This window comes from Ascaphus truei, chromosome 3 (assembly GCF_040206685.1).
Source record: "Ascaphus truei isolate aAscTru1 chromosome 3, aAscTru1.hap1, whole genome shotgun sequence".
NCBI lineage: Eukaryota > Metazoa > Chordata > Amphibia > Anura > Ascaphidae > Ascaphus > Ascaphus truei.
The window spans coordinates 87,545,711-87,571,812 of record NC_134485.1 but is presented as its reverse complement, the minus strand read 5'-3'; the positions used below and the strand labels follow the sequence as shown (position 1 = coordinate 87,571,812).

Genomic DNA, 26,102 nt, shown 5'->3' with positions numbered 1-26,102 from the left:
TGTTCCAGGTGGTTGGCGGTGCTTCACCTCTCCCTGGGGAGGTGTGGGGGGAAACCCCAGGAGACTCTGAGGGCTGTCCTAGGCCCAGCTTTCGGAGGAATGAGTCCCCATCTTCCAGCCTGTAGAGGGTAAATGCTGAACCAAGAAGTGCAAAGGGGAACAGCCAGCGGTATTTTAAATTGTTGACTCTTAGTGTTTTTGTGATTGGAGCTAAACTTCTTCTCCTGGCCAGCGTAGTCAGAGCTATGTCCTGGTGCTTCTGGAGAGGGATTCCTTTATTTTAAAGAAGTGGAAACTGACAATAATGTCCCTGGGTGGGTCTCCGGGTTGAGGGCGCGAACGGAGAGCCCTGTGGCACCTATCCAGATGTCTATCCATCTCCGTGCTGTCTGGGATTAGGTGTTCTGCCCAGCGTGCCACAAAATCTTCTGGATCTGTTACCGCCTCGGGGACCCCCCTGATGCGGAGGTTATTTCTTCTTTCTCTATTACCAGAGTCCTCCAGTTTGTCTCCCATGTCTCTTAGTTGAGCAGTGAGGGAGGCTACCTCTGCTTTGGCATTATGCAGGTCAGTGACAGTCCCATCTGATTTCACCTCGAGTGTTGGTTCGTTCTCCCAGGGCGTCCAGGTCTTTCCTTAGGGCCCAAAGTTCTGATTTGAAGAATTTGCGCATTTCTCCGCATAGGTCTTTGATGTCTTCAACTCTAGCCCACTCCTGGTCTCCAGCCCCTGAGGGGGGTCTGACAGTTTCCATTTCAGTGTCCGTGTCAGCCTCTCCCGTATCATTGCCTCTTGTGAGGGGGGGGGGGGGTCTATCCTTGCTTCTGCTATCTTTGTTTTTCCCGCCCGTCGCCATTGTTGTGGGTGACTTGTGTGGGGTCTTTTGGAAATAACTTGCCACCGATGAGGTTTTTTTGCCCCTTCTTGTGACCAGCGGCACCCCCTGTAGTTCCGACAATGGAGGCTGCCTTTGCTGCTAATTTTTTGCCGAGAGTGCCGATATTTATTTAATTATTTGCGCCGGCGGGCAGGAGCTCAAACTTTAAGCATCCATACACCGCCGCTCGCGCATGCGCCTCCCCGGTACAATTTTTAAATTACCTGAAAAATACAGGGAACCCTATATGCTGGGGAACCCTATATGCTGGGGAACCCTATATGCTGGGGGAACCCAAGGTTTCCTAGAAACCCTGGTTGAAGAACACTGCTCTATCCTTTACTTTTTTAGCTTTTCATCACATGGAATAATAATTGACATTCTTTATTGTCCCTAAGTTTATCTGCATTTCTATTCATCTCCCCTTATGGTGTTTCAACCCTTTTCAAAGTCTGTCATTTGCTTAATACAAAAAGTACTTTTCCTTCTGATTCCTACCTTTTCTGATGCCTGTCCCTAACTTACTCCATACATATTTAGCACAATCTTATGTTGTCGACAAGTATGGGTATAAATGGTCATTTCTTTAACCATGTTCAAAGAACACCACTTTTTTATTTTACACATATTCTTGACCCAGTCCACCTTGAAAAAAAAAGTCCGTGTCGAGACAAAATGAAAGGTAAGACTTGTTGAATGTACGTACTGTAGTACATCACTCTTTAACACAGGCTGATGAGAGAGTTGTGTTGTAGAAGAGGAGCACGTGACACTTAGTGCAGTGCATGCTTAACTTTCTTGTAAGTGCAGATTTGATCTTTGTTCTTAAAGCAGCAATCCTTCCTAACATTTATTTTTTACAGTATTGGCACTAGAGTTCCCCTCCCAGAGCTTAACCGTGTTATTCTTAACTCCAGGGGCTCCTGGTTCATAAAATCGCTTCGGTAACAATCACAGGGTTGCGACCACGTCCCCAGTGGGGGTTTCCACTTTCACGTTTACTGCACAAAATCTACTCCATGTGCCATGCTGGGTATGTCATAAGGCGGGTGGCCAACTCCAGTCCTCAAGGGCCACAAACAGGTCAGGTTTTCAGTTTATCCCTTCTTCAGCTCAGGTTGCTAATTCAGTGGCTGAGTCGAAGACACCTGTGCTGAAGCAGGGATATCTTAAAAACCTGACCTTTTGGTTACTGTCGAAGACTGGAGTTGCCCACCCCTGTCATAAGGGCAGTTGAAAAGATTAATATTTCAGTGATACACATGAGATAATGTAGTGAAGCCATTCTTTCTTGAAAACAGCAGGGCCCCTGGTATACGGCGGGTTCCGTTCCAGAGGCCCGCCGTATAGTGAAAATCGCCGGAAAGCGGATCCGGCGATTTTTACTTCTGCGCATGCGCAAACCGGCATTTTTGCCGTTCTGCGCATGTGCAACCTATGGTATGTGCGCGCAAGCTGCGGTCTGCACATGCGCCCCGGGCGCACCCGCCCATTCTGCGCATGCGCGAGTTAAAAATCAAGATGGCGGCCCCCTTCTCGGTGCCGCCGAATCAGCGGATCGCCGCGAAGCGCTGAGAAGCGGGGCCCTGCTGTATATCAACAGACATTCAATGGGAAGCTGCAACATCCCACCGAAAACATTGTAGCTTTCTATTGGGCTGGATATCCCTGGAGGGAGCAGAAACACCGGTAAATATCTTGGGGCCCCGGAGTGAAAAAAAACATGGTTCCGCTCTGAGGTTTCCCCCTAGTTCCAATGCTGCAAAAAAAAAAAATAGACGGATTTAAAAAAATGGAGTCGGTGGCATAACTGCTTTAAAATACTAACATTTAGCATGATTTGGAATTTGTATCTTTACTTCATTCCCCTTTTTTATAAGCTAGTGCTGCTGTACTGGGCTTTGAGAGTTATGACGTTAACAATTTGGTCCTGTGAACAATATCTATAACAATGTATTAAACATGAACAACTCGTATGCAATGTTTGAAGATAAACAATGTATATTTGTATTTGTTTGGTCAATTTGTGTTTAAAAAGAACGGGAACATGGCTGTATTCCTCAGTGGACCAAAGTAATCCTTATTTGTTTCCAATTTCTGTGTTTCTTGTCAACCGCAGATGCTTTTGTCAGCCCTGTATGGTGAAAATAATGGGAAGTCAAAAAAAATGCCTGTTGTAACTGTGACAAAGCTTTTCAACAAGCAAATATCTGAAGGAATCATTTATAATTTTTAACTCTTTGGGTGCCCCAATATGTAGTCATTACGTCATGGGGTCTGGCAATCCAGGGGCTATGTATCTGGCACGTGGCATCATAATCCACATAGCCTGGTGGCAGATAGGTAGAACCACAGTTTAATTAAATGTTTAGACAGAAAGAAAATGAAGAATGAGAGAGTATATCCATTGACACGTGATGAGAAAGCAAGAATGGTAAAGATGAGAGGCAAAAAGAATTAGTGACATAAGTTATTGAAGAAAAAATCTGTGGAGGGGGAGAAGAGGGGAGAGAGAAAGGGGGGGGGAGAGAGAAGGTAAGAAAGAATGGCAGCTTAATCTATCTTCTATTTAAACATGTGGGAGGGGGCAGAGAGAGAGAGAGGGATGAGAGAGAGGGGGAGATAGCTGAGAGAAGGGGGAGGGGGAGAGAAAGGGTAAAGGAAGGGGGAGGGCGAGAGAGAAGTGGTAAGGCCTGGGACCCGCTGCGCCCGGTGGTGCGGGCGGCCGCACGGGCTTTCCCCACCAGCAGGGGAATCCTCCCGAGCCAGTCCCAGTCCCCCCTCACGGCACAGCTCACTACACGCTGTGACGCGTCAGCCGCTAAGGGATTCAAGAGAATTGTAATCCCAAGCGTCGACGTGGCTGTGAGCCAATGAGGAGGGGAGGCTTCGGGGAGCGGGGAGGAGAGTGTGGAGGGAAAGCAGCGTGAGTGCCTGTCTGTGTGTGTGTATGTGTGTGTCGGAGTGCCTATCTGAGTGTGTGTGCCTGAGTGCGTGAGTGCCTGCCTGTGTGTGTGTGCATGAGTGCCTGTCTGTGTGTCTGTGTGTGCCTGAGTGTGTGTGTGTGTGTGCCTGAGTGTCAGCGTGTGAGTAGGGCAGGCCGCAGCAGGTCCCTCCTGCAGCCCGGGAGCCCAAGCCCGTGGAGGGGGGGGGTAGCGGGTCCCTACGCTTAAGCCACACCCCCTCCGCCTAAACCACGCCCCTCCCTCCCACTCCGGCTCCCGCTCACTACAGACCGCATATCGCGGTCTGTGTCTGTCAGCGCCCCGCCTGTCTGCAGTGCGGGCGCGCTGACTGAGGGAGCGGGGCCTTAGCCTAAGGAGAGAAGGAAGAGGGGGAGAGAGAAGTAGGAGAGGGGAGGGGAAGAGAGAAAGAGAGCGCAACAGCTCAGGATTTCAGGACTATATCAGACAAGTAAAATAGGGTAATTACTATACACCTGCACACAATTTATTCTTAGTCATTTGGATTACTGCAAACCGTGCAAAGCCGGATAATTTAGTAAAAAAAAATAAAGCAACTGAATTGCTGCTTTAAAGAGGCAATCCAAGCCATTTCTCTTTCTTCCATTTTGGTAATACAGGTTTGAAGCAGGGGTTTATGGAGCTGAACTCCTTTATTTTAGCTCTGGGGACCCCCTGCTTCCGGAGGTACTTACCTCCATAGTGAGTGTCGGTGACCGCTCTAGGGTTCCCATTATAGCTGCTTTTCAAAGCTCCCGGGCCCTGCAGGCAAATAGGAAGCCGTGACGCCATCCAGTGCGGCTTCCACTTGGCCCACGTGACTGGGGGCTTTAAACAGCGGGAGATACCTCTGAAAGGGGTGCTGCTATCTCTTGCAGCAGGGGGCCCCCAGAGCTGAAATTAACAGGGTTCGGCTCCGGAGACCACCTGCTTCAATCCTGTATTAAAAAACTGTAGAGAAAAAATGAAAAGTAAAAACCGGCATGGCTTGCCTCTTCAAAGGAGCAGAACATGTGAGGTTTTTTTAACAGGTGGGAAGCAGGGGATCTTTGGAGGTGAACCCCGCTCTTTTCAGCTTCAGGGACCCCCTACTTCCCGAGATACATACCTCCGTAGGGTCTGGCGGTAGCAGCTCTGCAGGTTTAAAGCCCCTGAACACGCGGACCAATTGGAATCCGCAAGGGATGACGTTACGGCTTCCTATTGGCCCGTGTGACATATAAGACATATAAGCCGCCACTTCGTTAGCCCCACAAAGACCCACCGGAGCTGCTACTGGTGCCCCCTGTGAAGGTAAGTATCTCAGGAAGCAGGGGGTCCCCAGAACTGAAATGAACACAGTTTAGCTCCAGAGAAACCCTGCTTCAATCCTATAACACTAAAAAAAAGGAAAGCAGAATTGCTGCTTTAAATCTGCTTTGTGATAAGCACGAAGAAGAAAAAGCATACAATGATTAATTTAGCCTTTGACCAATGTCACTAAGAACTCTCTGCCCCTTTTTTTTATGGTTTACATCGGGGGTTCTTAAAATCAGTCCTCGAGGGTTACCAATCGGCCAGGTTTTTAAGATATGCCTAATAATCTTAATAATAATTGCAATCAATTAGCCCAACCATGATTATCACTAAGCCAACTTGCTTAAGTATGTACTGGCTGAATAGAGAGGTGACCAGGCCGCTAGAGTATTCCTAAATTATAGGTATATGTAAGAAATTGCAAGGTGCATAGGGGAATAAATGTACATATATATTATTAACAAGGTTGATCCAGGAAGGATCAGAAAGAGACCCCAAAAGTTGCACTCGTATACATTGTATGAAATAGGGGTTAAAAATATCCCTGAGATGTAATATCTCATAGAGGCATGTCTATAAGAATAAGTAAATAAATGAAGTTGTTTAAGACAATTGATATAAAACAGATCTCGCTGCCAAGCAGCGATCTCGCTGCTCCCGCGACCCTGCTCTGGATAGCTGTACTCCACGAGCCCCCAGAGAAGGAGAATGAACAATGGCAAAAGGGGGTCACAAATTTATTAAAAACGGCTTCAACAGACCTAACAGAAAGTGGCGTCCCTATGTCACGAAACGCGTTAGGGTGGGAGGAGTTAGGATTCCCTGTCAGCAGTGCACTTGCTGTGACTGCAGTGGTGAGGAGTCTGTCATACCTGTCGGTTACAAACCGGAACGTAGCCGAGCGGGGGGAGAGACTCAAACACACCAAACCGGATGAGATAAGCAGTGAGAGAGCCCATCTCTTCCGGAGCAAGCACAGGAGTTACACCACAAGCTGTGGACGGCATCCTCTTATCGATTTATATCGCATGTATTCATGTGAGTACATGTGAGTAGCATTTTAACTTGTTTTATTATTGCAGGCTTGTTTTAGCCGATCTGTTAGGCTTGTTGAAGCCGTTTTTAATAAATTTGTGACCCCCTTTTGCCATTGTTCATTCTCCTTCTCTGGGGGCTCGTGGAGTTCGGGTGATTCTGGGAATCACGAAATTCCAAGAGATTAAGGAAGTACCCAGGGGATTCGTGGTACATACGAACGTAAAAAGGAATAAAGCACAGATTGTCTCCACTGTACCCTGAAAGAGACACTCCTGTAAGTGTACTCAGTCCACACTGGGGAAGTTGCATGTAAGGGTTTAACATTAGCAATCAGTAGTACTGCGCAATGGTGTACCCTTCTATCATTGCCAGGTGTATTGAAAAGTAGCAGCAGTGAAGAAACACTACAGCCATCCACTTCAAGTTTTGGACTTTGGGACACTCTCTAAAGACTGGTTTTGTTTCATATGGACACAGTGATTTTCTAAGCGCCAGGTATCCTTATTTCACCATTACATCTTAATTTGTGACTTTCTACTTTGGTTGATTTAACAGCACCTAATATTTGACTCTCTTTATCATTCATTACATTTACAGCCCAGGAGATATTTGATATATGATTGTTTTATCACATATTTTTTTATTCTGCTTAGCAGATCATACTTTTTTTGTACTCTATCATCATTATTTGTTTCATTTTTTAGCAAGCTCATTTTTATATTTTGTACGATCTGTTACCTTTTAGGTTTTGATATCCCCCTTTTTGTTAATTTGTCCGCTTTTGTCCTGGAAACCTGGCCTGTTAGTAGCCCTCGAGGACTGAACTTTGACAGCTTAATTATTCAGAATTACTGTAGAATAATGTGTTGGAGGCTCTGTGTAAATGATGACAATCAACAAATACATTCATTTATATGGACCAGCTATATTTTATGAGCTTATAAACCATTTTCTGTTGTATTGGCTTAAACAAATATTTTCCCGTAATCATAATAAAAATTATCTTATGTATACAAGAAAATAGCCTAACCTGATTTACTACAGGTCAAGATTTCTGCTAAGCACAGGATCCTCCTCTTGAAGACAACTTATAAATATTTTAGAAGCGGCGTTTCCTTTTTTTGTTACCATGTCGAATAGACACCGAGCACACTCTCTTGTCACTCTATTTTGCTCTGTTACCAATTCTCTCTCGCCGTCACTGATGACATTGTTATCAAACAGCCTATCCAGAAGACCATTAATCACAGCTATATTAACGCCTTCAATAAACCGGGTCCTCAGTTTCTTTAAACGATCAGCTGTAAAGAGGAAAAACAAAACATACATTTTCTGTGATTCTTCCCTATTTGTTCTATCAAATCCATAGCCAGAAAAGTCAGTAACCTCATAAAGTACCTTCCATTATCTCCTACTGGTTTTTCTATTTCTGTAAAAGAGACAAATAGAACATTTTTATCACATACCTTGTGATTCTATGTTGCAGAGCAGAAAACTTCAGGAAATAGAGAAAATAATGGATAAAATCATAGGCGTCCAAAATAGGGTAAGCACACCACAAACTGCTAAAATACCTTTATTCCGAGCTAATGATACTGTATAAACTACAATGTTAGGACTGTTTTCCCTTTCCTTGTGTAAACATAAAACACAAAATCACTGGCGCCTAGATTAACCATACAACACCCAGAAAGATCCCAATGAATTGGTAGACCAGTCCTTAGTGTCCAATCAATATCTGATGATTCTTGATAGACGTCTCATAACATGTGGAAATAAACAAAAAAAGCTGTGCTGTGCACGCACATATTAAGTGAAACTTCTTTGTGTGTTGTCAGCAACATATAATGTAACAATAATATTATTACTGCTTAGAGCATGAGTAAATTTGATTGGCAGGGTCATGTTTATTGGCAGCAGTACCAGCATCATGGATGTTGAGCGGGTGGGGGAGCTCACAGGGGGGAGGGGGGAGGAATAGGCACGTCATTCAGGGGCGGTGTTCGGTACATCGCTGGGGTGTGCGTGCGTCAGAGTGTGCGTATGTGCATCAGTGTGCGTGCGTGCATGCGTGCGTCAGTGTGCGTGCGTCAGAGTGTGCGTGCGTGCGTCAGACTGAGTGTGCGCGAGCGTCAGAGTGAGTGTGTGTGTGTGTGTGTCAGTCAGTGTGTGTATGTGTCAGTCAGTCAGTGTGTTTGTTTGTGTGTGTGTGTCAGTCAATGTGTGTATGTGTGTCAGTCAGTGTGTGTGTGTGTCTGTCAGTGTATGTGTGTCTCTCTGTGTGTACACACCGTATGTCTCTCTGTCTGTGTCCTGCCCCCTCTCTCCTGACTCCCCCCACCCCCGGCGGAGCCAGCGGACCCGGGTGGCTCAGTCTGAGTCTTCTGAGCAGACCCCCCCCCCCCCCCCCCCCGGCGGCGCGCTCAAACTCCCCCCGGCGGCGGGCTCAAACTCCCCCCCCCCCCCCCCCCCCGGCGGCGCACACAAACTCCCCCCGGCGGCGCGCTCAAACTCCCCCCGGCGGCGAGCACAAACTCCCCCCGGCAGCGAGCACAAACTCCCCCCGGCGGCGAGCACAAACTCCCCCCGGCGGCAGGCTCAAAATCACCCCGCGGCGGGCTCAAACTCCCCCGGCGGCAGGCTCAAAATCACCCGGCGGCGGGCTCAAACTCAACCGGCGGCAGGCTCAAAATCACCCGGCGGCGGGCTCAAACTCCCCCGGCGGCGGGCTCAAACTCCCCCGGCGGCAGGCTCAAAATCACCCGGCGGCGGGCTCAAACTCAACCGGCGGCGAGCTCAAACTCCCCCCCCCCCCCCCCACTCCCAGTTACCGGAGCAGGAGGCGACAGGGCACATTGTGGGGGGAACGGCGGCGCCGGACTATAGCCGCACAGAGCTTGGCGGCAGCTGAGCTGAGCAGCGCTCCTTGCTGCCTGTCGTGAGCCCAGCGGCGCATGTGCAGGCCGCATCCAATCATTGCTCAGCCGGTGGAGTGGGCGGAAAAGAAGCTGGCATGACGCAGCGGCATGGCAGCGGGCAGGGAGCGGCGGCCGTTAGGAGCGGCCCCGGCGGCTATCGCCGCCGCATGTGATTTTTGGAGCGGCAGAACACAGCCCGGCCTCAACTGCCAGCACCGACGTCACATACGTTTCATTTTCTGTCTCCACAATCAAGTTTTTTCCCATAACGAATGAGGTGCCACTAAAGAAGTTTCACTTCAAAAAGAATATCATAGTGCAACACTGTTATAACACAAAATAACACAACGTCTAACAACCACACACTCACATAGACAGAATGACTGAAAAATAATACTATTTAATAGTAAAAACAAATGCAAAGACAAATCAATTGTCTAAGGACATAGGGAACAAAATTGTGGAGGCTCCTTCCAGAGGTGAAAAATCGGAATCCTACTCACGACAGGGCAGTGTCCAAATAGCGTTCTAATACTTGGTCTCTCCCTCCGTGCTGGACCCTAGCCTGGGTGCTCCACAGTCTGTTCACAGGGCCGTCACGTCTGCCTGTTGCTCCGTTTGCAGACCCGCTGGTCACGTCGCTTCCAGGTGACGTCACTCGCGTGCGCACCGGAACTGGAGGTCCCGATCACTCACTGCAGAATTAGCACCAAGCCAAACCACATCCCAAGCGATACGAACAGGGGAAAGGCTGACAGGGGATCGGCTCCACTCCTCACAATTGTCCACAAGCTTGCTATAGTCACAAGACCACCCTACGCGTTTCGTCAGGACATGCCCCTGACGAAGTGACTTGCGTCACGAAATGCGTGTTGTATGGTTAATCTAGGTGCCAGTGATTTTGTGTTTTATGTTTCATGTTAACCCTGCATCGGTCATATTTCTAGGCTGCCTCTACCTTTATTCTAGAGGTCATTTTTTGTAATCACTTTCGCAGTACTATCACTACTATAATAATTTTAAGCATTAGCGCTGTATCACTATATTTCCTACTTTCCTTGTGTAAAGCCAATATTGAAGAGAAAGGTTATAAAGAGAAAACAGAATGCAGCTATCACACTAACCAGCATGATATTTAGCTGTGTTCTTAACTCCAAGCACGTTAATGGATGATAAGATCTTTCATTTCCCCCTCAAACGTGATAGGAGCTTTTACTTGTTGGCCACAGATCCACATTATATAATCATTTATATTGTTAATATTACTACATAAGCACTTCAGATGTACATGTAACACAAAATATCATTAGTCAGATCTTGCGTGTAGCTGCCTCAACAATACCGTTAAAGTTATTTCTGCATATTACAAAAAATGAGAATCGTCCTGACTTCTATGCAGAATTGTCTCTAAGCCTCTATTTATTGGTTACAACCTCTAAGGCTGCGTCCATAGAAGGACAGTCAGCGCTGAGCCGTGCGGACGCTCCGCGATGAGCCCCGTCATCCTCAATGATGATGTCTTGAGAGGGGGCTCCCGCGAGTGTCCGCAGGCGTGCTGAAGCGCAGGGATTTTCAGCCGACAGCACAACCTGTTTCTGAGCGCGCTGTCGGCTGAAAACCTCCAATCAGAACGAAGTAGCGTCAACGGCGCCGTGACGTCGGCGCTTCGTGGGCTATTGGCCCAGTGACGTAAGTGTCCCGCCTCCCGATCATGCACGCTGGCTCAGCGTGAGCGCGGAGGAGCACTGAATGCTACACTATGGACGCAGCCTTCGGCTGCGGCCACGCTACCGCTGAGCATGCTCATGCTTGAGTGCGGTGACGTCATCAACTCTCCAAGCATGAGCGCTCGTCTGTCTGCAATAATGTGAGAGCGGGGGCGTGGCAATTAAGGGAGGAGGCGTGTCATTGACTGGATCTGGGCTGTGTGTCCCTCCGTTCTCTCCCTCCCTTTCCCTCCATTTTCTCATTCCCCCCATTCTTTCCTTCCCCCTTCTCTCCTTCCCCCATCCCTCAATTCTCTCCTTCCCTCCTTCCCTCCATTCTCTCCTTCCCCCTTCCCTCCATTCTCTCCCTCCCATCTTCCCTCCATTCTCCCTCTCCCCCTTCCCTCCATTCTCTCCCTCCCATCCTTCCCTCCATCTCTCTCCCTCCCTTCCTCCATTCTCCCCCTCCTCTCCATTCTCTCCTTCCCTCCATTCTCTCCCTCCCTCCATTTTCTCCTCCGTCCCCCTTCCCCCATTCTCTCCCTCCCCCCCCTTCCCTCCATTCTCTCCCCCCTTCCCTCCTTCTCCCACTTCCCTCCAGTCTCTCCTCCTGCTTCCCTCCATTCTCTCCCCCCTCCCCTTCCCTCTATTCTCTCCCTCTCTCCCCCTTCCCTCTATTCTCTCCCTCTCTCCCCCTTCTCTCCACCTTCCATTCTCTCCCCCCTTCCCTTCATTCTCTCCTTCCCTCCATTCTCTCCTCCCCCCCTTCCCTCACTCTCTCCTTCCCCCTTCCCTCCATTCTCTCCTCCCTCCCCTCAATTCTCTCCCTCCCCCTTCCCTCCATTCTCTCCTCCCCCTTCCTCCATTCTCTCCCTCCCCCTCACTTCATTCTCTCCTCCCCCTTCCCTCCATTCTCTCCTCCCCCTTCCCTCCATTCTCTCCTCCCCCCCTTCCCTCCATTCTCTCCCTCCACCCCTTTCCTCCATTCTCTCTCTCCCCCTTCCCCCATTTTCTCTCTCCCCACTTCCCAACTGTCTCCCTCCCCCCTACCCACCTCTCTCTCTCCCCCCTACCCACCTCTCTCCCCCCTACCCACCTCTCTCCCCCCTACCCACCTCTCTCTCTCCCCCCTACCCACCTCTCTCTCTCCCCTTGCCTCCTCTTCCTCCCCCTTCCCACATCTCCCTCCATTCCCACCATTCTCTCACTCCTCCCCTCCCCCCCCCCCCCCCTCAGGTATAGTGTTTAATAACCTTTCATCATGAGGGCTGCCACGCTTGTGAACCTTGCGATGTACCAGGTCATGCGTTCTCCCCGCCCCACTATTGTGCAGCAGGCAGGGATTTAAATCAGCCGCTGAAGCTCATCAGCACGTGTGTGTGTGTGTGTGTGTGTGTGTGTGTGTGTGTGTGTGTGTGTGTGTGTGTGTGTGTGTGTGTGTGTGTGTGTGTGTGTGTGTGTGTGTGTGTGTGTGTGTTTTTTAAAAGTAGAAAAGCATCACAGGGCACTTCGGATTTTTGTAACTATATATTAGTCAATTTTTAACGCTTTAAAAATTGGCTAATAAATAGTTATAAAAATCCGAAGTGCCCTGTGATGCGTTTCTACTTTCATGAACCTTGGATCACCCACAAGCTATCCCTAATTGCAACAGGAGCACCGGTAACTGTATATTTTTGACATTTTATGCTGTGCAGACGATTTCTCTATTTTATATGTGTTTTCCCATGCTCATTACAAGCTGTGATTTGGAAGCATACCACCTCCCCACTGCACAAAATAGGGTACGCACCATTCTCACCCCTTCCAAAATCACAAAGATAGTATTAGTTGGGTAACCCTCAAACTCAATAGGGGGTTGTTCCTCTTTGTGATTTTGGGGGATACCTTACCATATGGTTTTGATTATTACAAGGAGTGTCTCCCCCCATGCGCACTGCACTAAGCATGCTGCTGTATGTGCTGAAGGATGAGGTTACAGGCAGTCCTCGGTTATCCAACGGAATCTGTTCTGGAAGTACTCATTCCGGCGTCGAAAAATGGCCCATAGGATTGCATTATAAAGCGTTGGATATGTCATTCGTTGCAAAGTGAAACGTTGGAGAGCGAGGACTAGCTGTACTCCATCGTCACTCAATGTGATTTTCCAAAGCAGTATGAAAAGTTCTACATATCTGTTATCAGGAGATCCAGGGCGATGACATTTAGTATTCCTTTCCATGATTACACTAAGCAGGTATGAGAAATTGTGATGTAAAATCTGAAGTTAGTGGTCTTCATATTTCTGTCATAAATTTACATTATTTATTTAGATTTTTTTTTCTAACGCGCTACTCACCAAAAAACTCCATACTAGAGCGTGTTTTCAAAAATATTTCCCAGGCAGAGTTTCTTGGTGGGGAAATCGATGCTACCCACCGTGTTTGAATTCCTTGGGGCATGTTTTTTCAGAAAATGTGGGGGCATTTTTATGCTAGGGAGTAGTTTTGCCTGGTCAATGATGGTGTCCCCTTATATATTCCGCCCATAAACATTCAGGTGCACACTGTCTTTCTAAGTTGGAGTTTGTATTTGTCAAAAATATGTACACATTTACATATCTGGTATCATCCAGAATCAAACATTCATTTTAATGAAATGATGAAGTTTGTTAGAGGAATATGCGACGATATGAATAAAGTAAGTAGATTTAGTTTTATTTTTTTCATATTTATATATCTTGGTCACACGAAAAGCTCAAGGTGTGCTGAATTTTTTTTTTATATTGTTTTTATACTATAGGTACATAGAAAGCATAGGAAGCTACATAGAAAGGTACATAGAAAGCATTGTTAGTATTGAAAATGAGCCTGACCCAGCAGGTGGCAACTACACATGGCAGCAAAATGGTTAATACTTTGCTGGTACTTTACTAAAAGTAGAAGGTATGTAATAGGCTTCCACAAAATGGAAACAATCAAATTGACTCAGATATGAGGCAAATTACCTTTGCTGCAGTAGTGATGGAGAGGGGGAAAAGTCCACAGGAATTAGGCATATGATCCTCATTTAGTTATCTTTCCTGACTAAGTGGCAATAAGTTACATACAAGGGTTTCAATTAGTTGTAATCAAGCTAATGCAGTTCCCAATCCCCTCCTACTTACACTGCCATCTTTGTGCTTTTTGACTACTTCACAGAAAATTGTACACGAGCCTGCTTCATTGGAGTAAGAGAAATCATGTAATGTAACAAGAAAGTGGAAAAAACCTACTGAAATAGAATAAAAGACCTATGCCAATTTCATTAGGGCAGTCAAGTGTATTGGTTTTATTGTAATATTCTTGTTCTTCTGACATTATAATGTGGAACTAATGTGTTCATGACGTAAAAACAAAAATCTTACCTCTGCTGACTCGTATAAAGTGAAACTAAAGTGAAACTTTATATTTCCTGTTTCTGAACAATTGGCAGGGAGGAGCAGTTGCTTGGTTGGAACAGGAAGGGCCAAAGATAGTGACTGGAACATGTTGCAAGGTTTTATTTTTTTTGTTTGTTGTTTCAATCTTTTTATTGTTGTTTTGGAGAGATAGACATCATACAATAAGCATTGCCATATAAATGATACATAATGACAATCTTACGCTTCGATTAAATTAAACATTACATTTAAACATGAACATTGCATTGTTGTCTTTTTTTCCCTATGTATCTTCTTTCTTTTGTTGTGATCTAAAATCCTCATTCAAAGCTTATTGGGGAAGCAGCCGCTTCCTTGTATATCTCTCTGTGAAAAGACAAAGGATAGTAGAGAGCAGAAAAGAGAAAGAGGGGTAGGGGCAAGAGGGGGTGGGGGGGGGGGGCATGTTGCAAGGTTTTAACAACATCTGTACTTACCTGGGATCTGTACAATCAGGGCCGCCAAGAGAAATCGTTGGGCTCAGGACAAACATGAAGCAGGGCCCCCTATCCCCCTGCTGCACATACCCGCTCACACCAGTGCATGGGGGGGGGGGGGTCGGAGTATTATAAAGATGTAATGGTCCGGGGATGATATCATAAGGAGGTAATGGGCTGTGGGGGTGGGGGGGGGGGTTATAAGGAGGTAAATTGGACCGGGGGAGGGATTATAAGGAGGTAATGGACTTGGGGCGGGGGTTTTATACGGCGGTAAAATGGACCGGAGGGGGGGGTTGTAAGAAGATAATGGACCGTGGGGGGGGGGGGGGGGGGGGGGGGGATTATAAGGAGGTAATGGATCTGGGGGGGAATTATAAGGACGTAATTGGAATGGACCAGGGGAGATCTACAAGGAGGTAATGGGTCGGGAGGGATACCAAGAGGTCCTGGGAGGGGAGGGTATAAGGGGATTCTTGGGGGGGGGGTATAAGGGGATTCTTGGGGGGAGGGTATAAGGAAGTCCTGGGGGGAGGAAAGTGTTACTGGGCCTTGAAAGGGGGGTATAATGGGGTATTGAGCCTCAGGAGTGGATTATAAGGTGGTACTGTAGGGGGTATTGGGCCTGGGGAAGGGGGTATAAAGGGGTACTGGTCCTGGGAGAGCAGATGTACAGTGTGCTGGGCCTAAGGATAGAGGTATAAGGGGGTACTGGGCATGGGGAGGCCTAAGGATAGAGGTACAAGGGGATAGTAGGGGGAGGCTGTAAAAGCGGGTACTGGGTCTGGGGAGGCGGTAAAAGGGGGTACTGGGCCTAGGGAGGGGGTAAAAGAGGGTACTTGGCCTGGGGAGGGGGCAAGAGGAAGTACTGGGCCTGGGGAGGGGGTACGGGGCCTGGGGTGGTGGTAAAAGGGGATACTGGGCCTGGGCAGGAGGGAAAAGGAGGTACTGGGCCGGCGAGCATAGTGGGTTTACCTGGGGTCCTCGGGTGGGCCTGTGGACCAGGGGGCGAGTAGCTTTTTCATCGGGCGAGTAGCTTTTTTTGTAATTTGTCAAGCCCTGGTGATAACCAAACGTTTTCTTTTACTTCATTAAAAAAAACACAATTATACAAAAACATATCCACAGGATAAGTGGCAAAGTGCACCAATATCACCAAAGGCATGATCTAGCGGTTCCCTTATGTATTGTATGTATCAGTATTAACAATTGAATGAAGGTGTGACACTGTGGTGTGCGCCACAAATGTACTATCTGTGGATGATTCTGTGACTTTGTCACACCTTCATTCAATTGTTAATACTATTAGCATTAAGTACATAGGCAGCACCCATTTATGTCTTAAATTAACTAGAGAGAAGGAGAGAAAAAACTTGAATTATTATTGATTAAGTGAGCGGTGTGGCCCTCCTATTGTGTTGCACTGTATGTATCACAATCCTTTTTTCAAATATATTGACTGGCAAGACCTACTTTGCCACAATGAGAGTTCTCCCTAACAAGCACATCTAATATATGAGCAAATCCTGCAGTGGTCAAACCCAATATTTACAAAACTGCACTGGCTGTTTGCTTTTTGGTAAGAACATTGAAATAGATAGACTTCTGCTAGCACAGCTTTGTAAATACCCACCAGAACTTGCTTTGTAGTATTAACCAAACAACATGGCATCTGAAATATTCCTCATGACAACAGTAACCTGTAATTCAGAGGTATGCTAATCAGTTTTCAACACTTTCTGGTATATTAAAGTTTTCCTTGCTGTTGTGTTGGCAGATACAGCAGCTGATGGAATGGGACATCTCGCCGCAGCCATGGGAGACATCTCGCCGCAGCCAGGGAGCTACTGCCATGAGCCGCCGCCGGCCGTTTCGCCCCTAAGGTAAGTGGTTAGCATTAAGGGTTACATTTATGCGTTTTAGGGTAAGGGTTGATCCTTTTTAGGGTAAGGTTATGGAGTTAGGGTAAGTAGTTGAGGTTAGGGATTTTAGGGTAAGTGGTTAACGGGTTAGGGTAAGGGGTTAAGGCAGCGGTGCGCAAACTCCCTGCGCCCCCCTTCCTTGCTGCCTCCTCAGTCACGCCCCCCCTCGCCTCTAATGCTGCATGAACTGACGCTGCGGGGTCATGTGACGTCACGTGCCCCGCGCGTCATTTGATGTCACGTCTCCATGGTAACGTTCGTCATTTGACGGTGCGTTGCCATGGAGACGCGTGGGCAAGAAGCCGGTAAGTAAATTTACAGAGTCCTTGCGCTCTTAGCGCAGGGCCTCTGTAAACGCCACGTGGCCCGCACCCCCCCCCCCCCCCCCCCAATAATGTCACGGTGGGCGCGCTCCCCAGTTTGCGCACCGCTGAGTTAAGGTTAAGGGCTTTTAAGGTAAAGTAGGTGGGTTTCCTTTGCAGTCAAATGACAGCGGCGAAATGGCTGTGGCGAGATGTCTTAGACCACCTTCTTACATATGCAAACAATCTGTGCAGCCAAGGGCTCAGCTTTTCCCTAGCTAGGGGACTCAATGCCTTGAAATGCTCCAGGAGTAAGCTCGCTGTGGGATTTATCTGTCATTAGTTCAGAGGTTTCATTAATAAATTAAGCTTTAGGTACATATTTAATAAGCAGTGCTGTTCCGCTGTTTTTCACTTCAATGGGCTGCAAGGAGCCTTATGGCATAGCACCACTTAGTCATACTTTGAGCGAACTTGCTGGTTTAATTCAGCCATTGCAGCCTAGCTATCTATGTTGTTGAGAATTCAAGGTATAATCAGCTAAGATGTAAAGAAAATCTTCAGATCAGGTACTACAGAAATGTCTGTGTTACTTGTGTACTTCATACAATCAAACTAGATGGACTATAGATAAAGGGCAGAGTATAACTGAAGAGCTGCAGCTGCCTGGCTTCTACAGTAGGAGAGAGATAAGGTGAAGATGTAGTACAAAGTTGCCAACTTCCACTTATCTTGAATGGAAGGAAATTATTGTTAACCATATTGAATGGGGGGATACAGTATATAAAAGATAGCAACAGAGGCATATTGAAAAAGGCAACTAATGAGAAAGTGATCGACAGATAGAAACAGACACAGTGACAGAGAGAGGAAAAAAGTGACAGATTCAGTAAAAAAAAAAAAAAACTAAATCCATTAGAGAGTGAGATCTTTTAAGGCAGGCATGCATGTCTCAGCGCCACCCCTGCTGAAATCCCTCCCCAGGCTTCCTGTTAAATCCTGTATTACCGGTACTTACAGAATTCTCCTCTCTTTTAAGGCTATACCCTCCTTGCATCTCAACCCTAATTTCTCACTATACACCTGCCCGACTCTTGCGTTCTGTTCAAGGATGTCTTCTGTCTACCCCTTTTGTACCTGAAGCCCTCTCACTCACTGCCCCACACCTCTGGAATTAATTCCCCTCAATATCCGGATGGCACACTCTCTCTCCACCTTTAAGGCCCATCTTAAAAATCACTCTTAATGAACATTTGGGTAGCTCCTTCAGCTAATACTATACCGTACATCTAACATGCAGTTACCGTGATCCCTTCCAGACACATTTACCATAACACTCTCCTCCTGTCTCCAATACGATTGTAAGCTCTTTGGGGTGGGATTAATTTTTCCAATGTTTATCTTTACGTCTGCAGTTCTGCGTCTGCGTAAGCATTTCTATTATGTCTCCTAGTATTATGTCACGTGTATTACTGCTGTAAAGCGCTATGAACATGGATGACGCTATACAAATACAGACACATACTGTACATACATACATACATACATACATGCATACATAGCAAAGTGGAGGACATAGAGAGAGAAAGAGCACATGCAGGCTGGATTGTAGTAAGAGCATATTAAAGAGAAAGGTGGCACAGAGGGAATCAGTATGATTCGAAGGATAGCGATGGCAAAAGCAATCCTGGGGGAAAAAAGTGTGCCGAGCATGCGCATTTTGAGTGAAACTTCTTTGTCTTTGTCACTGTTTTGTCACAGAAATTGTATTTGTGGTGGTGATGTTTTTAATTAAAAATCAAAACACAATTTCAGTGCCAAAACACAAAGAAGTTTGACTTAGAACGCATGTTTTAGCTATTTGCACTTCTATATTTATAGTAACTGAATTCCTTGTGTGTGTCACTGTGGTTGTGTGTGTGCGTCACTGTGTGTTTGTGCACGCGTTAGTCAGTGTGTGTGTGTGTGTGCGCCAGTCAGTTTGTGTGTGCGTGCATCAGCGTGCGTCAGTCAGTGTGTGTGTGCGCGTCAGTGTGTGCGCGCGCGCGTGTCAGTCAGTGTGTGAGCGCGCCAGTCTGTGTGTTTGCGCGCCAGTCAGTATGTGTGTGTGTGTATGTCAGTCAATGTATGTGTGCGCGCCACTCAGTGTGTGTGTGCGCACGCCAGTCAGTGTGTGTGTGCGTGCAACTGTCTGTGTGTGTGCGCACGCCAGTCAGTGTGTGTGTGTCAGTCAGTCTGTGTGAGTGCACGTCAGTCTTTGTGTGTGTGCATGTGCATGTCAGTCAGCGTGTGTGCGCACGCGGCAGTGTGTGTGCGTGCACCAGTCAGTGTTTGTGTGTGTGTGTCAGTGTATCGCTGTTTGTGTCTTCCAAGTGTGGAGCTGGGATGCGCGGTGCGCTCAGCATGTCCTGCAGGCTCTCCCAGTGCTCGCTCCCCCCCTCCCCAGGACACCGTGCTCAGTGCTCTCACCCCCCACACCCCCCTCCCGAGCTACGGGGACACGGAGCGCTCAGCGCTCTTCCCCTTCCCTCCCAGCTACAGGGACACGGAGCTCTCAGCGCTCTTCTGAGCTACGGCGCGCTCGCTCCCTCCGTCCGGCAGAGCTGCGGAGACACAGCGCCCAGATCTCGCAGCCCCGTCTGAAGAAGAGGAGATCTCGGGGGAGCTGGGGCACAGAAGTTTGTGTGTGTGTGTGTGTGCGCGTGTGTGTCACCCTCCTCCTCTCCGATGACTGTTGGGTGCTGGCAACACTGGCCTTCTCTGCCAGCAGTGACGTCACTTCCTGTACTGCACTTCTGTCACAATCAAGGCAATTTACTGCCAGTGAAATTCTCATGTGGTAGGTGCCGCTGAAGAAGTTTCACTTCAAAAGTGCAAAACTGAGGGAGCAAGGACATACATTTTAGTGTGTATGTCAGTGTGTGTATCACTGTGTGTGGGTCAGTGTGTGTATCACTCTTTGTGTCTTCCAGGTGTGGCGCTGGGGTGGAGGGTGCGCTCAGCATGTTCTGCAGGCTCTCCCAGTGCTGGCTCCCCCCCTCCCAAGGACACCAAGCTCAGTGCTCCCTCCCAGCTACTGGGACACGGAGAGCTCAGTGCTTTCCTCCCTCCCTCCGAGCTACAGGGACACGGAGAGCTCAGTGCTTTCCTCCCTCCCTCCGAGCTACAGGGACACGGAGCGCTCAGCTTTCTCTCCCCTCCCTCCCAACTACGGGGACACGGAGCGCTCAGCTTTCTCTCCCCTCCCTCCCAGCTACGGGGACACAGAGCGCTCAGTGCTTTCCTCCCTCCCTCCCAGCTACTGGGACACGGAGAGCTCAGTGCTTTCCTCCCTCCCTCCGAGCTACAGGGACACGGAGCGCTCAGTGCTTTCCTCCCTCCCTCCCAGCTACAGGGACACGGAGCGCTCAGTGCTTTCCTCCCTCCCTCCGAGCTACAGGGACACGGAGCGCTCAGCTTTCTCTCCCCTCCCTCCCAACTACGGGGACACGGAGCGCTCAGCTTTCTCTCCCCTCCCTCCCAGCTACGGGGACACAGAGCGCTCAGTGCTTTCCTCCCTCCCTCCCAGCTACTGGGACACGGAGAGCTCAGTGCTTTCCTCCCTCCCTCCCAGCTACAGGGACACGGAGCGCTCAGTGCTTTCCTCCCTCCCTCCCAGCTACAGGGACACGGAGCGCTCAGTGCTTTCCTCCCTCCCTCCCAGCTATGGGGACACAGAGCTCTTAGCGCTCTTCCGAGCTACGGCACGCTCGCTCCCTCCTTCCAGCGAAGCTGCGGGGGCATAGCGCCCAGATCTCGCAGCACTGTCTGAAGAGGAGATCTCGGGGGAGCCGGGGCACAGAAGTTTGGGGGGGTGCGCCACCCTCCTCCTCTCCGGTGACTCGTGGGTGCTGGCAACACTGGCCTCTTCTGCCAGCAGTGAAGTCACTTCCTGTACTGCACTTCCATCACCATCAAGGCAATTTACTGTCAGTGAAATTTTCATGTGGTAGGTGCCGCTGAAGAAGTTCACTTCAAAAGTGCAAAACTGAGGGAGTAAGGACATACTTTTTAGTGTGTCAAACTCAAAATATGTTGTGGACCAATTTTTAAATCTGACTGCAAGACCTGGACCGCAGCACATCCACACACTCAGCGGGCAGAAGAGGGAAAATTACATTGTTACACACTAAGCTTACAGTATATCGATCGCTTCAACACCCATACCCCCCAAACCCTCTCTCCCCCATCCCCTATATACCCCTCTCCTTTCCCACCCCCTCTTTCTTGCTCTCCCACATCCATCTCCTCTCTCCCCATTGCCTTTCTCTCCCTTTTCCCATCCCCTCTTCCCTCCCTCTCTCTCCCCCATCCCCTCTCTCTTCATCCCCTATCTCCCTGTCCCTTCTCACCCCCTGTTTTTGCTCTGGGGTGGGAGGTGTGATGAAGCTGGTGATTGAGGGGATGGGGATCGAGTGGCATCAGTCAGGCGGACTCACCTGCTTGCTTTTTATACTCTGCAGAATTCCAGAGCCTGACACGGGATCTGTCTGTTCTCTGCAACATGTTGCTGAGCGGGCTGCATAGTCACACCTTGTGGGCCACGTCTTTATCAGCCACAGTGGATTTCTGTGACATTAATGTTAAACAGTTTACATTTTCTCTGGTTAAAATCTATAGATCAAAGTGGTTGAGAAGAAATGGGAAACAGAATGGGAGTAGGTGTTTAGAATTCAGTGATACATAACTACATCGTTATTTCTTTGTTTTCATTATGTTTTTAAACTCAAAACATTGCACTTTGTTTCTACTTTCATGTTTCCCCTATTTTTTCTCAGTTTGCATGTCTTCCACCCTCTTTCCTATTCCCTCTCCTGTCCCTCGATATCCTGACGAATATATATCTAACCCTCCTTACTCAGCTCTAAAGGAGTTGACAAGAGATTATACATTAATCTCATACATACATTGCAGTGCTCAGTCTTTCAAAGTGATGGGTAGGTGCAGCCTGGGCGTGGATGCTTGAATGTAACAAGGATGGCACCAGGAACTTTTGTAAAACAAAGGGCTTTATTGGACATCTATCAATAATACTCTACAAGTATTGGCATACATAAGAACTCGTGGCTTCCTCCCCGTAAGAGATGTGTGCAGAGGTACACTAATAGGACCGATTTGGGTGAAATTAAAACATGGCTTTTTTCACCCTGTCCCTTTAAACAGCAGTTTAAGGCAAAACATAAAACAAAGAAACAAGCACCTACTCCACTTTGGAGATTAAATAAACAGTAGGTCCCTAGCTATCCCCCTGGGTAGCTAGCCTACTTCCAGGTCAAACAATATTATGCAAATATCTGGCATTAAAATATAAAAGTTCTTATCTGTGTTTGGGAGACTAGAGAGTCCAAGTAAACCCTTCTGGATATTGCAACAGCAGCTTTAATTCCTCTGCAGTGTTGGAAGGCTGGTTCCTTGTAGACAGGGCAGTGTCCAGCAGGCTTGTCCCTACTTGTGTCAATCCTCTGGGGGAGCGGAGCCTCCGGCGTACTTCCTGGTTTGGAAAAGTCTCTCTCTGTCTTTGTTTTCCGTTGTCAGCACAGTTATGTGCTAAGGAGTGTGTCTCTAGCAGTTTCCCACTAGAATCTTTTTTACAGCTCTGATTAGCCAAGTGGAGACTGGTTAATTGACTTCCTGCAATTAATCAGAGCTCTGAGACTGCTTTATTTAACTGGGATATGTCCCTGTTACACTCCCCTTTGTAACTCTTAGTTCTATGCTATGGGAGATACTTGGCTTATTACATGTAGGAAGGGTTTTCAGTCTCTTGCATAGAGTTAGTGATGCCCCACATTCCAGACTCTGGAATGCTCTTAAGGTTGCTGAATGAGGAACCCACTAACATCTACTTACATACTACTTCCATACCTATTTGATCATGATTGCAATAGGGACATTCCGGTTGGGCTGATCCAAGCACCGTCCAGAGTTAGAACAGAGGAAAAGAGGCGCTAATGTATAAAATGATAAATAATACATATTGTGGTCTTTGAAATGTGAGAGTACCCAATGTGGAAAACAGTGTATCTTGCAGCCAGTGTGGAGATGGGGTTTTCCAGACCCCCAAAATGATAGTGGAAACGGGAAATACTCCGGCGCGTGGATATCACTGTAAATAACTTCCTAATTGGAACAGCTAGCAAAGAAGAAAATGACCTAACAGGAAAGCAATCTGATGGTCACAAAATTACACATTTATTAAAATATCCTATATAACTGAACTATGTTCAGTATATGAACTTATATAAAACACAAGATTGTGTAAATAATAAAACACTTTATAATAAAAGTTCCATGTGGTCTAATGATGAGATATAAGTTGGATATATCACTGTGATAGGATAGTCCTCCTAATAGGAGGTGAATCTAATGCTTGGAGATTAGATATGCTCCTATAGTATAGGAGTTTTATGCAGGATGTTATATTGTTATCATCCAATGTATGATTTTCCTCTTAGGATTGTTTCCAAAAAGACATTTGTAGATTAGTCTTCCAAAGTAGAATATAGTTTGAAGATGCAAATTAAGTATAGATTATATATTGTACAGTCTCTCACCAGATGTATAGTCCTTAGATGATTAGGACATCCACACAGGGTCAATGGGACAGCACATACCTCATAGGGTGTAATTATCCTCTGCACGGCTTGATGAACTCAAAAGTTCCAGTAGTGCCTTTGAAGTTGTTCAGCCCACAGGATATTACTCCGGTTTTGCAGCCTCAGTGGCTCTGATGTTTGGATGTATGCTGTTCCTGAGCGGCACCTCCACACAAGCTTTAGCAATCAATTCACCACAATCGGGTTCCTCCGTCTATCCTGAACACTTCCTGGTCACATGATCTGCGTGTTCGCCATACTACATACTCAAGTTCCGCGTGAGGTGGTATGAGCATCTGGATCCAAATAACAGAGTGGAATTGGTGTGTTTCTATCCTTTTTGAACCTCTGATGGATCCATAGAGAGGATACACTAACTTCACTCTGTCATTCAGATCCAGACGCTCATACCACCTCATGCTGAACTTGAGTACAGTAGTACAGGGAATACGCAGAAGGTTGCTTGAAACTTGACAAGCTATTATTTTTTGTTACCAAAAAAGGTAAAGACCTTACAATTCCATGAAACTATACAAAAACAATTAGCTAATATCATAACGGCTACACTTTATTATTGATCCTTCTCAGATTGTTTTTTAAAGGGTAGAAACAGTTCTCATCATCTGAGATCACGATTTCCTATTATTTATAAGGTTGAACATGGTCCTGCAGGAGAATTAAAGAAGCATCTAATTTTATAAATTGGATATATTTCCAGCAACTAATAATACATTTTCGGGGAGGTTCTTGATTCCTTTTTTGGATCTTAGCTTTCAACTTAGAGGTCCAGATGAGCGGATGGGGCTGTGGTCTGGAGGGCCATCAGTGATCCAGAGTAGGATGGGAAGGAGGGCAGTCAGTGGTCCAGAAGAGGGTGTTGGGTGGGATAGAGGTCAGGAGGCACTGAAGGAAGAGCCGTCCGCGGTTCAGAGGAGGGGGGATAGTCTGGAGGAGTGGGCTGTTGGTAGACTGAGTGACCGCGGGGGTGGGGAGGGAGAGTCGAGGGTGATCTGCTGGTTGGTCATTTTGGAGGGCTCTGTGCTGTTTGTGCGCGATGGGGGTTCTTGGAAAGCATACTCCTCTGTGCACAAAACTGATTCACCAGCAGGGCATTGAAACAGAAACTGGTAAATGCACCTGTTCAGATGGTGAGAGTGGGGATTATTACTATAATTTTACCTCAGGCCTTTAACTCCTCCAGCCTGGGCATTATCGAGCGAATTATACTTTATTTTTTGAACTATTTGGAGATTGTAAGTGAAGGCAAGTAAAATTAGGCAGCGATGTTGGAGCTGCGCTGTCTCAGCACAGCATTTATATGGTAGTTCAGATATCTGCAATAAAGGAGGAATCAAAGAAGACAACTCCCCAAGTATCCTAATTCCTGCACACAGTATATAAACACCTAAATGGTGGGGCACATGAGGCTCAATATCAATTTTATCAAGTGACCATATGGCATCAATCACAATTAGCACAAGCTCCCATCACTGTGGAAGGACAGATGCTACTAAAAGCCATGTAATGGCTGCAAAATAATAAATAAATCCTTTATTGAAATGAATGAAATACCGACGCAAAGTGTACATTATATATATATATATATATATATATATTGTGACAAACGCCCCTCTTTTGTAGTGCTGACGTCTGTCTGGGTTCTTCCCGACACAGTCTTCTAGGGTTATTTAATACAAAAACAGGATCATGCAAAGTATTAAGCTGCTTAACTCAGGCTTCTGCCTGCTTTATTTTCATCCAAGTAAGGTACTGCAGCTTTAACATGTGTAGGTTAGAGGTACTCAGATACTTTCATTCAGCAGTTCACTCATTTCATTGTTACAGTATTTCCCACACTGTTATTTCAAGTAAAAAGAAACCAAACTATATAAACAAAATCCTATCCCTTTCAGGGATCTAACTACACATCAAAATCAGTCTCTCTAACAGCTGCTGGCCAACTAAACTGGTTCCCCAGCTTAAAACAATGCTCTCTCATTTAGGGTCACAAGATACAGCACAGTCTTTTAGCAACAGCAGTAACCATTTGTTTGTCTTATCTGTTTGGGGTGTCCAGGCAAATCCTCTGGTACTGTGATACGTGGAGAGGCCGTCAACCTCGATACTGGATGCAGGAGAGTAGCGACACCCCCAGCCCCCAGGCTCCAAGGAGAGAGCGTGAAATGCAAAACCTCTCTGCTCTAAATACCTGTGCATGTGATTAGAAGAGCAGGTGAGGGAGAACTAGAGCCATTGTAATCTGTGCTCTGGATTTTCCATCCAGCTGCCTGAGTTAATGGGAAGCTGTGGAACGGATCATTTTTAGCTATTCCTGCACTTTCTGCTCTAAAATGGGGCAGAAAGCTGCCTAACATCTTTGGACTATGTCACATATCCCCCTCCCCAGCTCACACCTACTGGGGTGAGCGGCCATGGACCTCACTGGGGTGAGCGTCCTACCTGAAATACTTGAGCTAACTCCTCAGTACAATATTAAGTATTCACATGATACGAATATGAACTTCATTATAAATTTACCAACCGAAAAGGGCATTTTTTTTTTCCATAT

The 26,102-nt window shown here is 47.1% G+C and overlaps 1 long non-coding RNA gene across 2 annotated transcripts; it reads right to left on the bottom strand.

Moving 5' to 3' along the window:
- Positions 1 to 2,860: 2,860 nt before the first annotated feature.
- On the bottom strand, positions 2,861 to 21,571 carry LOC142491656 (uncharacterized). 2 transcript variants are annotated; one of them, XR_012800443.1, is made up of 6 exons: positions 21,377 to 21,571; positions 15,650 to 15,733; positions 14,184 to 14,564; positions 7,573 to 7,603; positions 7,205 to 7,475; positions 2,861 to 3,011 (listed from the first exon to the last, which is right to left on the bottom strand). It is a non-coding gene; the product is annotated as an uncharacterized LOC142491656 (long non-coding RNA). The 2 variants fall into 2 exon arrangements; XR_012800444.1 differs by lacking the exons at positions 14,184 to 14,564; positions 15,650 to 15,733; positions 21,377 to 21,571 and adding an exon at positions 13,785 to 13,808.
- Between the last annotated feature and the right edge of the window lie 4,531 nt (positions 21,572 to 26,102).